The sequence below is a fragment of the Rattus norvegicus genome, chromosome 7, assembly GCF_036323735.1.
Source record: "Rattus norvegicus strain BN/NHsdMcwi chromosome 7, GRCr8, whole genome shotgun sequence".
Lineage (NCBI taxonomy): Eukaryota > Metazoa > Chordata > Mammalia > Rodentia > Muridae > Rattus > Rattus norvegicus.
The window spans coordinates 34,144,642-34,160,983 of NC_086025.1; the positions used below are offsets into that span (position 1 = coordinate 34,144,642).

A 16,342-nucleotide genomic window follows, 5' to 3' on the forward strand; every position below is an offset into this window, starting at 1 on the left:
CACAGTCTCACAGCAAACTCCCAGACTTTTGGCACAAACAGTCTTTCCCCTCCCTCTTCAGGAATTGTTTTGTAAATGTATCCTTTGGGACTGGACTCCACAACTCTGCATTACAATAGGGTGTAGTTTTTGCTAAAATTTTCCATTTGTTTTAAAGAGTAGATTCCTTAAGGATGAGAGAAGACTACACTTGTGTGATGATCTGAGGACAGAGATTTGGGACCATTATGGTTTAATAAATGTGATAAAGCAGACTTGGGAAAGCCCATAGACCTTAAGCCTTCACAAAGAACTACAGGGATGCATATTAGGCATGCATGCTTTGAGTGGGAGAAATAGTCTTCCCCAGGAAAAAGCATACTGGTGGGTTATCCAAGAACAAATGGACAGAGCTAAAAAAGTAAGTAAATTTATACAGATTGAGCAGTTTCTACCTATGTATTTAGGGATATGTATGTATATATGAATATATAATATATAAAAATAATTTTTTAAAAATTAATCATTACATTTGTTTACACTTCAAGTGATATCCCACTTCCCAGTTACCCCGCCACAACCCCTCATCCCACATCTGCCCTCTGTTCCCTCCCCTTTTCCTCTATGAGGGTGCTCCTCTACCCACCCACCCTCTCCTGCCCCACTGCTCCTGCATCTCACAACTCTAGGGCATCAAACCTCCACAGGACCAAGGGCCTCCCCATCTATTGATGCCAGACAATGCCATCCTCTGCTACATATGTATATGGTGCCATAGATCTTTACTGTACACTTCTTGGTAATGGTTTAGCCCCTGGGAGCACTGGGTAGTTCAGTCAGCAAACGTTGTTCTTATGGGGTTGAAGTCCCCCTCTGCTCCTCCAAGTCCTTCTGTCAGCCTCCCTACTAGGGTTCCTCGAGCTCAGTCTGAATTAATGAACGAAGAGGCCATCAATTGGAATGAAGTCAAAAAAATATACATGGGGTGTTGGAAGGATGAAAAGAAAAGAGAAATTGTGTAATTATATTATAGTCTCAGAAGATAAAGAGAATTATTAAAGTGTTTAAGCAACATATATAAAGAGGACATCTATGTCAATGTGCCCATCCCAAGATTCAGAGACTTGTTGAAGAGGGTACCTAAAAATTAGAAGAGCTGGGAGTCAAGAAGGACTAGAGTTTAACAATTTTCTTTTCATGGTTCTATTAAGAATTGTTTATGTAGTCTAGTAAGACAGAAAGCACTTGCTGCCAAACTTTATGGTCTCAGTTTGATCTTCGGACCTCACATAGTGGAAGAAGAGAACCAACTAACACAAATTGTCATCAGTTTGACCTCTATGCAAATGAAATGTTTTACAGAAATGTTAAAAATTTATTACTATCCAAGGAGCCACAGAAGACACCTTCCTTTGGTCAGGGTATCTGTTTACAGGAATAAAATGGTAACTAAGCTTACATTAGTATAAGATGATACCAGGCAGTGTCCAGGCAGCCATGGTGCAGGAGGAGCTGAGAGTCTACATCTTCATCTGAAGGACACTAGGAGAAGATTGGTTTCCATGTGGTTAGCATCTCAGTGCCCATCCCCACAGTGACACACTTGGTCCCACAATGTCACACCAACTCCAACAAGACCATACATCCTAATAGTGCCACTCCCTGTGCCAAGAATATTCAAATCACCACAGTCACTTTTTCTTTTTTAAAGATTAGAAGTGAAAGATCCCCAGAGCGGGGAGACCCTCACTCAAGTCTTGGGATGACGCAACCTCCCAAGAACTCATGTAAGACCGTCCTTGCTGTAATTTACACAAGGTTTATTGATAGGAACCAGTGCACAGGGGTCGAGACTCGTATCCCACACAGAGGCAGAGGAGTCTGAACACAAGTAGCTAAGAGAAATGGAATTTAAAGGAAGAAACCACAACCAAGGGGGTAGGCGTCATTGGAAAATGTCGAGAATACCAGTGAAAAATCACAAGGAGAAGCTTCCTGTTTCTCAAGAATATTTAACTTTATGGTCCACCAGTTCCTGGGAGAAGCTTCCTACTTCTCAAGATTGTCCTCTAAGATTTTAATCTAACTTTATGGTCAGCTAGCTCCTGGGAGAGAGTTGTCGAACTGAGTGGTGTAATTATCAGTTCTATAGTCAGTCAAGTTCCTGGAACAGAGTCACTGAACTGGCTAACCTACATTTTTGGCTCTACTCTGTTTGCTAGGGGGTCTGAATTTTCCTGGCCCTTCAGAAATAATAAGAGGTGGGGCCTTATTGGAGGAAAGGTATAATTGGAGAGTGGGCTTTGATGTTTCAAAAGAGCATGCCAAGCTTGGATTCTCTCTCTTTTTCTGTCTAAAGATTTGGAAGAAGCTCTCAGCTACTGCCTTAGCTCTTGCAGTTCTGCTGTCAATGTTCCCTGTTATGATGATAATGAGCTAAATCTATGAAACTATAAGCAAATCTCCAGTTAAATGTTTTCTCTTACAATAGTTGTCTTGGTCATGGTGACTTGCCTTCAAAGCAATAGAACAGTATTTTAGGAGAGCTAAAAACAACACACTGACTAGCATGGCAAGATATTCTAAAGGTGCAACCATATCACTCATATCTTAGTGGTATCCTATAGCTTTCTAAGGTAACTTAGGGCCCAATAACAGACAGCAAATCACACCTAGTTTTAGAAACCTAGCAATGTGGCAAATGAGGCCATAGATTTTAGAAGAGAATCTAGTACTGCTGCTTTTCTAGACCAGCATAATCCTTAATTATGTTCTAAAACTTATTCTATATGCACATAGAAAACAATTCTATATCCGATAGAGGGCTAATATCTAAAATATACAAAGAACTCAAGAAGTTAGACTCCAGAGAGCCAAATAACCCTATTAAAAATGGGGTACAGAGGGGTTGGGGATTTGGCTCAGTGGTAGAGTGCTTGCCTAGCAAGCACAAGGCCCTGGGTTCGGTCCCCAGCTCCGGAAAAAAAGAAAAGAAAAAAAATGGGGTACAGAAATAAACAAAGAATTTACAGCTGAGGAATATCAAGTGGCTTGGAAGCACCTAAAGAAATGTCCAACATCCTTAGTCATTAGGGAAATGCAAATCAAAACGACCCTGAGATTCCACCTCACACCAGTCAGAATGGCAAAGATCAAAAACTCAGACAACAGCAGATGCTGGCAAGGATGTGGAGAAAGAGGAACACTCCTCCATTGTTGGTGGAATTGCAAACTGGTACAACCATTCTGGAAATCAGTCTGGAGGTTCCTCAGAAAATTGGACATTGCACTATCTTGGACCCAGCTACACTTCTCCTGGGCATATACCAAAAAGATGCTCCAACATCCAACAAAGACACATGCTCTACTATGTTCATAGCAGCATTATTTATAATAGCCAGAAGCTGGAAAGAATCCAGATGCCCTTCAACAGAGAAATGGATACAGAAAATGTGGTGCATGTACATAATGGAGTACTACTCAGTTATCAAAAACAATGACTTCATGAAATTCATAAGCAAATGGATGGAACTAGAAAATATCATCCTGAGTGAGATAACCCAATCACAGAAAAATACACATGGTATGTACTCATTGATAAGTGGATATTTGCCCAAAAGTTCGAATTACCCAAGATGCAATGCACAGACCACATGAAACTCAAGAAGGATGACCAAACTATGGATGCTTCATTCCTTCTTTAAAAGGGGAACAAAAATATCTATAGGAGGGGATAGGGAGGCAAAGTTTAGAGCAGAGACTGAAGTAACAGCCATTCAGAGCCTGCCCCACATGTGGCCCTTATATATACAGCCACCAAAACTAGGTAAGATGGATGAAGCGAAATAAAGAAAGAAATTAAAAACTTTTTAGAATTTAATGAAAATGAAGGTACAACATACCCAAACTTATGGGACACAATGAAAGCTGTGCTAAGAGGAAAACTCATAGCGCTGAGTGCCTGCAGAAAGAAACAGGAAAGAGCATATGTCAGCAGCTTGACAGCACACCTAAAAGCTCTAGAACAAAAAGAAGCAAATACACCCAGGAGGAGTAGAAGGCAGGAAATAATCAAACTCAGAGCTGAAATCAACCAAGTAGAAACAAAAAGGACCATAGAAACAATCAACAGAACCAAAAGTTGGTTCTTTGAGAAAATCAACAAGATAGATAAACCCTTAGCCAGACTAACGAGAGGACACAGAGAGTGCGTCCAAATTAACAAAATCAGAAATGAAAAGGGAGACATAACTACAGATTCAGAGGAAATTCAAAAAATCATCAGATCTTACTATAAAAACCTATATTCAACAAAACTTGAAAATCTGCAGGAAATGGACAATTTCCTAGACAGATACCAGGTATCGAGGTTAAATCAGGAACAGATAAACCAGTTAAACAACCCCATAACTCCTAAGGAAATAGAAGCAGTCATTAAAGGTCTCCCAACCAAAAAGAGCCCAGGTCCAGACGGGTTTAGTGCAGAATTCTATCAAACCTTCATAGAAGACCTCATACCAATATTATCCAAACTATTCCACAAAATTGAAACAGATGGAGCACTACCGAATTCCTTCTATGAAGCCACAATTACTCTTATACCTAAACCACACAAAGACCCAACAAAGAAAGAGAACTTCAGACCAATTTCCCTTATGAATATCAACGCAAAAATACTCAATAAAATTCTGGCAAACCGAATTCAAGAGCACATCAAAACAATCATCCACCATGATCAAGTAGGCTTCATCCCAGGCATGCAGGGATGGTTTAATATACTGAAAACCATCAATGTGATCCATTATATAAACAAACTAAAAGAACAGAACCACATGATCATTTCATTAGATGCTGAGAAAGCATTTGACAAAATTCAACACCCCTTCATGATAAATGTCCTGGAAAGAATAGGAATTCAAGGCCCATACCTAAACATAGTAAAAGCCATATACAGCAAACCAGTTGCTAACATTAAACTAAATGGAGAGAAACTTGAAGCAATCCCACTAAAATCAGGGACTAGACAAGGCTGCCCACTCTCTCCCTTCTTATTCAATATAGTTCTTGAAGTTCTAGCCAGAGCAATCAGACAACAAAAGGAGATCAAGGGGATACAGATCAGAAAAGAAGAGGTCAAAATATCACTATTTGCAGATGATATGATAGTATATTTAAGTGATCCCAAAAGTTCCACCAGAGAACTACTAAAGCTGATAAACAACTTCAGCAAAGTGGCTGGGTATAAAATTAACTCAAATAAATCAGTTGCCTTCCTCTATACAAAAGAGAAACAAGCCGAGAAAGAAATTAGGGAAACGACACCCTTCCTAATAGACCCAAATAATATAAAGTACCTCGGTGTGACTTTAACCAAGCAAGTAAAAGATTTGTACAATAAGAACTTCAAGACTCTGAAGAAAGTAATTGAAGAAGACCTCAGAAGATGGAAAGATCTCCCATGCTCATGGATTGGCAGGATTAATATAGTAAAAATGGACATTTTACCAAAAGCAATCTACAGATTCAATGCAATCCCCATCAAAATACCAATCCAATTCTTCAAAGAGTTAGACAGAACAATTTGCAAATTCATCTGGGATAACAAAAAACCCAGGATAGCTAAAGCTATCCTCAACAATAAAAGGACTTCAGGGGGAATCACTATCCCTGAACTCAAGCAGTATTACAGAGCAATAGTGATAAAAACTGCATGGTATTGGTACAGAGACAGACAGATAGACCAATGGAACAGAATTGAAGACCCAGAAATGAACCCACACACCTATGGTCACTTGATTTTTGACAAAGGAGCCAAAACCATCCAATGGAAAAAAGATAGCATTTTCAGCACATGGTGCTGGTTCAACTGGAGGTCAACATGTAGAAGAATGCAGATCGATCCATGCTTATCACCCTGTACAAAGCTTAAGTCCAAGTGGATCAAGGACCTCCACGTCAAACCAGACACACTCAAACTAATAGAAGAAAAACTAGGGAAGCATCTGGAACACATGGGCACTGGAAAAAATTTCCTGAACAAAACACCAATGGCTTACGCTCTAAGATCAAGAATCGACAAATGGGATCTCATAAAACTGCAAAGCTTTTGTAAGGCAAAGGACACTGTGGTTAGGACAAAACGGCAACCAACAGATTGGGAAAAGATCTTTACCAATCCTACAACAGATAGAGGCCTTATATCCAAAATATACAAAGAACTCAAGAAGTTAGACCGCAGGGAAACAAATAACCCTATTAAAAATGGGGTTCAGAGCTAAACAAAGAATTCACAGCTGAGGAATGCCGAATGGCTGAGAAACACCTAAAGAAATGTTCAACATCTTTAGTCATAAGGGAAATGCAAATCAAAACAACCCTGAGATTTCACCTCACACCAGTGAGAATGGCTAAGATCAAAAACTCAGGTGACAGCAGATGCTGGCGAGGATGCGGAGAAAGAGGATCACTCCTCCATTGTTGGTGGGCTTTCAGACTGGTAAAACCATTCTGGAAATCAGTCTGGAGGTTCCTCAGAAAATTGGACATTGAACTGCCTGAGGATCCAGCTATACCTCTCTTGGGCATATACCCAAAAGATGCCCCAACATAGAAATAAGACATGTGCTCCACTATGTTCATCGCAGCCTTATTTATAATAGCCAGAAGCTGGAAAGAACCCAGATGCCCTTCAACAGAGGAATGGATACAGAAAAATGTGGTACATCTACACAATGGAATATTACTCAGCTATCAAAAACAATGACTTTATGAAATTCATAGACAAATGGTTGGAACTGGAAAATATCATCCTGAGTGAGGTAACCCAATCACAGAAAAACACACATGGTATGCACTCATTGATAAGTGGCTACTAGCCCAAATGCTTGAATTACCCTAGATGCATAGAACACATGAAACTGAAGACGGATGATCAAAATGTGAATGCTTCATTCCTTCTTTAAAAGGGGAACAAGAATACCCTTGGCAGGTAATAGAGAGGCAAAGATTAAAACAGACACAGAAGGAACACCCATTCAGAGCCTGCCCCACATGTGGCCCATACATATACAGCCACCCAATTAGACAAGATGGATGAAGCAAAGAAGTGCAGGCAGACAGGAGCCGGATGTAGATCTCTCCTGAGAGACACAGCCAGAATACAGCAAACACCGAGGCGTATGCCAGCAGCAAACCACTGAACTGAGAATAGGACCCCCGTTGAAGGAATCAGAGAAAGCTTGAAGGGACTCGAGACCCCATTTGTACAACAATGCCAAGCAACCAGAGCTTCCAGGGACTAAGCCACTACCTAAAGACTATACATGGACTGACCCTGGACTCTGACCTCATAGGTAGCAATGAATATCCTAGTAAGAGCACCAGTGGAAGGGGAAGCCCTCTGTCTTGCTAAGACTGAACCCCCAGTGAACTAGACTATGGGGGGAGGGCGGCAATGGGGGGAGGTTTGTGAGGGGAACACCCATAAGGAAGGGGAGGGGGGAGGGCAATGTTTGCCCGGAAACCGGGAAAGGGAATAACACTCGAAATGTATATAAGAAATACTCAAATTAATAAAAAAAATTAAAAAAAAGAAGTGTATGCTGACAGGAACTGGATATAGATCTCTCCTGAGAGACACAGCCAGAACATGTCAAATACAGAGGCGAATGCTAGCAACAAACCATTGAACTGAGAACAGGACCCCTGTTAAAGAAATTAGAGAAAGGACTGAAAGAGCTGAAGTGGCTTGCAACCCCATTAGAACAACAATGTCAACCAACCAGAGCTTCCAGGGACTAAACCACTACCCAAACACTATACATGGACTGACCCAGGGCTCCAACTGAATATATAGCAGTGAATAGCCTTGTTGGGGCACCAGTGGAATGGGGAACCCCCAGTGTAGGGGATTGTTGCAGGGGCCGTAAGGGTGGATGGATGGGGAGGGGAACACCCTTATCGAAGGAGAGGAGGAGAGGCAAGGAACTGGGATGGACTGGGAACTGGAAAAGGGAATAATAACATTTGAAATGTAAATAAGAAATACCCAATTTAATAAAAATGGGGGAAAAAGGGAAGAAATGTATCTAGTACTCTCCCAACAATAGAAGATTCTCTATACAGCAAATAGAGACCACCACAAAAAATTTACAACTGGACTTAGTGCAGAGATCAAAACATTGTGGGGAGTTCAGCCCCAGAAGATACATCTTCAATACAACTTCTGTACCTATATGTAGCTCAAGGAGCATCATAGAAATTGGGCAAGGAAGGAATTCTATGTAAGACTCAGAGGATCAGTAAGTCAGGTGTGAAACTGTATCTCTTAAAAATGCCTACACAAACAAGTAATGACAATATGAATAGACCTGCTAATGCAGCATAGAGTCTCAGCCCTAGATGAAGAACTATAGGCAACCGATGAAGGCTTAGAAAGGAAGGAAGAATTGACCTATCCTGAGTTGTGTCCTTTCATTGGTTGTTTAATGCAAAGTGGTCTACCTAGAATCCACATAGACAAAAAGATAAATATGTGCTTAGTAAGCTGTATTTGTGTATTTGTATTCCCTTTCCAGATTTCCCCTATCTCAACCTACCACTCCCTGCTTCTATGAGAGTGCTCTCCCACGCACCCATCTAATCCCACCTCTCAGCCCTGGCATTTCCCTACACTGGAACATCTAACCTTCACAAGACCAAGGGCCTCTCTTCCCATTAATGTCTGATAAGGCCACCCTCTGTTACATATGTGGTTGGAGCCATTGGTCCCTCCATGTGTACTCTTTGGTTGGTGGTTTAGTCTCTGGGAGCTATGGGTAGTCTGGTTGGCTGTTTTTGTTGTTCTTCTTATGGGTTGCAAACCCCTTCAGCTCTTTCATCCTTTCTCTAATTCCTCCATTGGGGGCCCCATGCTCAGTCCAATGGTTGACTGCAAGCATCTGCTTCTCTATTTGTCAGACTCTGGCAGAGGCTCACAAGAGACAGCTATAGGAGACTCCTGTCAGCAAGCTTGTCTTGACATCTGCAATAGTGTCTGGGTTTGATGTCTGTATATGGGATGGATCCCCAGGTGGGGCAGTCTCTAGATGTCTTTTCCTTCAGTCTCTGCTCCATACTTTCTCTGTATTTCCTCCTGTGGGTATTTTGTTTCCCCTTCTAAGAAGGACTGAAGCATCCACTCTTTGGTCTTCCTTCTTCCTGAGCTTCATGTGGTGGTCTGCAAATTCTATCTTGGGTATTCCGAGTTTTGGGGCTAATATTCACTTATCAGTGAGTGTATACCATGTGTGTTCTTTTGTGATTGGTTTACCTCACTCAGGATGATATTTTCTAGTTCCATCCATTTGCCTATCAATTTCATGAAGTCATTGTTTTAAATAGCTAAGTAGTATTCCATTGTGTAAATGTACCACATTTTCTGTATCCATTCCTTTGTTGAAGGACATCTGGGTTCTTTCCAACTTCTGGCTATTATAAATATGGTTGCTATGAACATGGTAGAGCACGTGTCCTTGTTATATGTTGCAGCATCTTTTGGGTCTATGCCAAGGAGTGGTATAACTGGGTTCTCAGGTAGTACTATGTCCAATTTTCTGAGGAACTGCCGGACTGACTTCTAGAGTGGTTGTACCAGCTTGCAATCCCACCAGCAAAGGAGGAGTGTTCCTCTTTCTCCACACCCTAGCCAGCATCTGCTGTTGCCTGAGTTTTTGATCTTTGCCATTCTTACTGGTGTGAGGTGGAATCTCAGGGTTGTTTTGATTTGCATTTCTCTGATAACTAAGGATGTTGAACATTTCTTTAGGTGCTTCTGAGCCATTCAGTATTCCTCAGTTGAGAATTCTTTGTTTAGCTCTCTACTCCATTTTTTCATAGGGTTATTTATTTTTCTGGAGTCTAACTTCTTGAGCTCTTTGTATATATTGGATATTAGCCCTCTATCGGATGTAGGATTGGTAAAGATATTTTTCCAATTTGTTGGTTGCCATTTGATTCTATTGACAGTGTCCTTTTCCTTACAGAAGCTTTGATTTTTCGATTCTTGATTTTAGAGCATAAGCCATTGGTGTTCTGTTCAGGAAATTTTCCCCATGTGCCTATGTGTTCGAGGCTTTTCCCTACTTTCTCTTCTATTAGTTTCACTTTATCTAGTTTTTATGTGGAGGGCTTTGATCCATTTGGACATAAGCTTTGTACAAGGAGATAAGAATGGGTTGATATGCATTCTTCTACAGGCTGACCTTCAGTTGAACCAGCACCATTTGTTGAAAATGCTGTTTTTTTATTGCATCATTTTAGCTATTTGATCAAGTGACCATAGGAGTGTGGGTTCCTTTCTAGGTCTTCAATTCTATTCCATTGATTTACTTCCTGTCTATGTACCAATACTATGTAGTTTTTATCATGATTGATCTGTAATACAGCTCGAAGTCAAGGATAGTGATTCTCCCAGAAGTTCTTTTATTGCTGAGAACAGTTGACGCCATTCTGGCTTTTTTGTTATTCCAAATAAATTTGCAAATTGCTCTTTCTAACTCTATGAAAAATTGAGTAGGAGTTTTAATGGGGATTGCATTGAATCTGTAGATTGCTTTTGGCAAGATGGCCATTTTTACTATATCAATCCTGTCAATCCTGAGCACGGGAGATCTTTTCATCTTCTGAGAGCTTCTTTAATTTCTTTCTTTAAAGGCTTGAAGTTCTTGTCATACAGGTCTTTCACTTGCTTGGTTAAAGTCACACCACAGTAGGGGAGATTTGAAGAAGAATTGTCTATCTTTTTCAAGTGGTATCATGGTTGAAACTCCATTGAGTAGACAATAAGGCATCATGCTTCCTGATGAAGGCCATTTTGCCTTCATCTCACATTTTCATGTTCACCTCAGATTCACCATCCTTCTGCCTCCACCTGCCAAGTGCTGGGATTGCATGTGTGCATGGTCATATCTAGAAATTACCTTGTGCTGACTAAGAGCTTTTATACTCCTGGCAAGTTTTTAGTTTTTACCTGCTTGCTTACTCTGAGTTTGATTATTATGCAAACCATCATTGAATATGTGTATAGCTTTTATGCCTGATATCAGAGGCAATCTGTTAAAAGGCTGGCCTTCATCTCTCCCCAGCTTGGGTTTGAACAAACCAAAGATCACAAGGACATTTTCACAACAACACAAAGTAGTGTGAATGTTATGTCTGTGAAAGCGTGGTTCCATGTTTTCCACACGATAGCACAGGGGGCTCTACTGGTGGATGTCACTAGCCAGTATCAAACTCTGTCTTCAATATCATGACAGTTCTTCAGATGCTAGAACTTTATTTACCCTTGGAGATTTCACAGCCTTGTCCCTTGGAGGAAGAGAGTTCCCTTGTGCGAGGCAGTAAACCTTTCTTCAGGGCGACTTACACATTGTCAGGTTGATGGGGCACAAAGGATAAGTTTCTCTTCTACATTCAAGTTAGTCCTAAATATCACTAAACTTCAAATCTTCCTGGCCTCGGCTGTGGCTCAGTGCCATCAATGGAGTGGTGACATCAACTGGGTGGTGACATCAATGGGGTGCAGTACCTCCTGATACCAGTTTTCCTTGTTTCCTAGTAAACACTATTTCTGAACTTTCTCCATTTGACTTCCCATTAGAGAGTATTTTCCCAGAGCTTGCTTCATTGTGAGCTCACCACCTCTGAGTCTTCATCCACTTAAGAGTCCTAAGTACCCAAAAGAATATGAGACAGGGGACTCTTAGAATGGGACATTGCTCAAAATGAGGAGCTCTTCTCGCGAAGCATTAATGGGGGACACATTCAACAGTGTTTGAAATAACTTCACTTTGTAGGGTCTGTCTGATCAATCATCTGGGTATACAGAGAGAATATACGACAGAGGGTGAAGGTTCCTTTAGTCTGCAAATTGACATCACTGTGAATTCCCTATGACATTGCAAACAGTTTTGCTGGGCCTCCCAAGTGTAGAGAATGATGCCTGAAGTGAGTCAAACAAACAAAGGTATTTCAGATGAATTTTCTCCATGTGTCTACATGCCTAAAATTTTTTTGAGTTATGTATCATCTTGGAAGATGGTCTTAGAAACAGTGGGTTAGATTTAATTATGATAATTATGTACTTTTCTCCTACTGTTTTTGGTTATTTTATTTATTAACATTTCAAATGGTATCCTTTTTCCTGGTTTCCCCTCAGCATACTCCCTATTCCGTCCCCCTCCCCCTTGCTTCTCTGCGGGTGATCCCCCATCCACCTACCAACTCCCACCTTACTACCCTATCATTCCCCTATGCTAGGGCACTGAGCCTTCACAGTACCAAGGGCCTCCCTCCCACTGATGCTAAAGAAGGCTATCCTCTGCTACATATGCAGCTGAAGTAATGGATCCTTCCACGTGTACTCTTTGGTTGGTGGTTTAGTCCTTGGGAGCTCCAAGGGATCTGGTTGTTTGATATTGTTGTTCTTTCTATGGGCTTGCAAATCTTTCAACTCCTTTAGTCCTTTCTGTAACTCCTCCATGGAGATCCCCGTGCTCAGTCTGATGGCTGCAAGGATCTGCATCTGGGTTGGTCAGGCTCTGACAGAGTCTCTCAGGAGACAGCTATATCAGGCTTCTGTCAGCAAGTACTTCTTGGCATCAGCAATAGTGTCTGCGTTTGGTGTCTGCATATGGGATGTATCCCCAGGTGGGATAGTCTCTAGATGACCTTTCCTTCAGTTTCTGCTCCACTCTTTGTCACTGTATTTCCTCTAGACAGGAGCAATTCTGGGTTAATATTTTTGAGATGAGTGATTGGTCCCATCCCTCAAAAAAATGCATGGCAGAAAATATAACTGCCACACAATGACATTTTAAAAACTTTTTATTTAAAAAACTCTAAGTGGAGAAGCTGTATTCTAAAGCTGGTAATAAATAGCCTGACTCTTTAAAGATTTATTTTATTTTAGTTTTAATTATGTGAATGTGTGTCTGTGTGGAGGCATATGCATTAATAGGCAGGTAGGTAACTCTGGAGTCTTGAATGTGGATGTCTATCTCTTCCCTTTGAGTTGGGGTTACAGATGGATCTAAACTACCAGATGTGGATGCTGGGAACTAAGCAACAAGTCTCATAAGTGCTGAATCATATTCCCAGCCTCACTGAATTCTTGGCATAATGGTAGGGGTTATAGAGAAGATGCAGTTTGGACATAGAGAGGTGGAAAGGAAGAACATACAGAGAAGTTTTACAACAGAGCTGACTGGGTCATTTAAAGTGTTGTTCTGAGCAGTTGTGGATGCTGAAGTCTCCGTTCTGGAATGGGACAGGAAAACCAGAGCTGAGATGCCCAAAATTAACACTCCAAAGCAACATTCAGCTTGGATCAAACTTGAACTTGATGGAATGCCAATGAACTAAGCAGCTGCCTGTGAATACTGTCATTTAGAAGCTTGAAGGATGAAACGTGGAAAAGTCAAATGCCTATGCCTTGTGTTTGTAAAACCTTAGGTCACACAGGGTAATAGGGAAGAAATAGGTTACTCAGCTCACTGCATGCTGGTGACTGATGGAAAGGAAGATACCATACAGATCAGAAAAGACAATAGTCGACCATTACAGAGAATATATTCTCAGATGACCAGCCACAACCAAGTTTGTGGTGAACCAACCTATGGTTTTGAAAATGAGGCTAATGAACGCTGAAGACGGGTCCGTGGTTAAGAGCACTTTCTGTCCTTGGAGAGGACTGGAGTTCAGGTTCTAGCACTTGCCTGGGGTAGATCCAAACTTCCTCTGTATCCATTTAGAGAGGCTCCAAAGCCCTCTGCACGAATCTGCAGGCACCTGGTGTACATAAGTAAACAGGCACACACACAGATAAAGATAGAAAGCAAATGGCTACAATGAAACAGAAAGTAATTTGCTTTCTCCCAAAGCAACTTTGTCTGGCTCTGACTTTTATTCTAAACAAGTTTACAAAATATGAAATTATTTTTTTATTTGGAACTAAACATGTATGTGTTTTGTTTGCAATTTCAATGCATTAAAATTTTTAAAAAGCCTTACCAGATGTTACTTTCTTAGGAAATCATAAATCTGGAATGTTTTCATAAAATGGCCAATTTGTGAAGAAATTGTTTTTTCTAGGGAGGTCAAGATGAAAGCTTTTGCTTTGCTGTGTTCAGCTGTTCTGTCTAGTCATAAAATACATTCTTTTCCTCTTTAACAGATCTGTTGGAACAGGACAGGTGTAACACTGAAGCTACCTGTGTATCTGGAAGTTCTGCCATCTATACGGAAGGAACTGAGACTCAAGCCGCAAGTAGAGTGTGCACTGTCCTCTGTATGCAGCAGCTGGACTGTGACAGACATTTTATAAATGCACATTTGATGCCAGTAAGGCTTTATCGAGGGGTTGTTTTCTACAGAAAATCTGTGCATTGGATTGTTACATTTGGTATTTATTTTCATAAAGATCGACAAGTACCTTCCAATTCCACCTTTGGTGTGAGGACAGCAAGCTCCGAGGTCTTCAGGTCCTTTGGGTTTTGCTGGCTGACTTCAGGAATATCCTTTGAAATCCCCTGCCCAGGAAATAGAATGTGAGCTCATCTTTTTTAGGATACCATTTTCACATTCCATACTCTTCCTGTTTATTTTTTAAGAAGAAAATCTAGCTTCTCCCTTAGAAAATTGAAAGCCTGTTTTATCCCGATTAAAAGTTGACTAGAATCTTGTTATTTGCTGTTAAATAGGCAGATTCACCCAAACAGAAGTAGAATAGAGATTTCAAATATCTGGGAAAGAAAGGAAATGTGTTGGTGTGGTTTGCAGTGGCGGTGGACAGAGCCCTGAAAACTGGTCTTGATGGATCCACGACACTGGAAACGTGCTTTATCCGGCTAGCACAACCTCTTCAAGCGTAAACTGGCTATATCTATGTTGTGCATATTTTGCCACTGTAAAAGGAACTCAAACAAAATAGAAAGAAAAGCATAGTTTCAAAGTCAGCGGATCTTCAATAACATCATTAAATGCTTGTAGACATAATACTGGTGCTATCCTATTTTAATCGCTAGCTGGGAACAGTTAAGATGTGAGACTACACAGAATGGATTTAAACACAAAATGAATCTCAATTCCACCGTTTCCTAAACTCTTTTAGCAGCATTCACTATGCGGCGAATAACATTATCCTCCAGACAGTAAACAAGTCACCTATTTGGATAATGTTTTGAGAGCAGAAACTTCTTTGGTTTTTGGCCCGTGGGAAGAATTAAGCACTCTCTTTCTAGTTGGATTTTGTATTATCTTAGACCATTAGTAATGCTCGAGAAGTGACTGAAACTGGCCTCCAGGAAGAAAGATGTTTCATGAGGAGCCAATTTTTTGATGAAGGAAGCACCAAAGAGATTTAGCACTGAAATGCCACGCCAGATGTGATCATGCTCCAAGTCTCTTGTGTCGTCCCCATAGGCTCCTAATTATAATGCTAGTACACTGGTGATTTAGTGCCTTTATAATTGATAAGGTCATATGGCCTTCTAAAAAATGGCACATAATTTCCAAGAGGCAATATGTGCTCAGGTATCTGAAACAGATTTATTCAAGATACAGAATTGTCTCCAAACTAAAACACACACACACTGAACTTAAAGGAGAGATTGTTTTTTGTTGTGTTACTGTCCATTTTTATTACAATTTCAATTCATAAATTACTAAAGCCAGACTCAAGATAAAGCATATGACAAGGAGCACATTAATGCCATTGGCAGGACAAATTGATTCCAATGAATAGCTCTCTCAAGGGGCTTCAGAGGAGGCTTCTAAACAAAATCATTATTTTACAGTACTGACTTCAGAATAAAAGTTTTCATTCATTTGCCTTTGTAAACTCTGAATGGCCGCTTCGGCAGCGGGCATTTACTTTTCCTAGGCTACAGTGTGAAGTAAACGGAGAATATTTACAGACCAAATAGGTGGCCTGAATTAAGCATGCACTGAAGACATGACCTGCATCTGAATGCTCCACGTCAACATGATGTTAGTTCACAGGGGAAGGTACAAAAGGCAACCAGGAGCAGGCAGAAATTCCTTACATCCTTGGTCCAATCAAAAACCAGTTACTTGACATGACTTTGCAGACGTGTCAACTCTTAGAGGCTTGTTTAGGCCCTTTTTACACTATTGGCTCATTTTTATCCATACATGAAAGTGTTCATCTCATTCATGGAGAAGATGTTTACAGTTATATAAGAAGTCCATGGGCAGAAGAGAATCAAACACCAGCACTCTGGCCCCAGAGTCTGAGTCCTCACCTACTACACGCTGCTAACTCTCCATAGCATAGAGGAGGAGAAGGAGAAGGAGGAGGAGGAGG

The 16,342-nt window shown here is 40.8% G+C and overlaps 1 long non-coding RNA gene across 1 annotated transcript in view; it reads right to left on the reverse strand.

Moving 5' to 3' along the window:
* The window catches only part of LOC120093566 (uncharacterized), a 43,912-nt gene that overhangs the window by 20,549 nt on the left and 7,021 nt on the right, over positions 1-16,342 (reverse strand). The window contains exon 2 of the long non-coding RNA XR_005486883.2: positions 14,450-14,546. This is a non-coding gene — a long non-coding RNA (uncharacterized LOC120093566). The remainder of the gene's footprint in view (positions 1-14,449; positions 14,547-16,342) is intronic.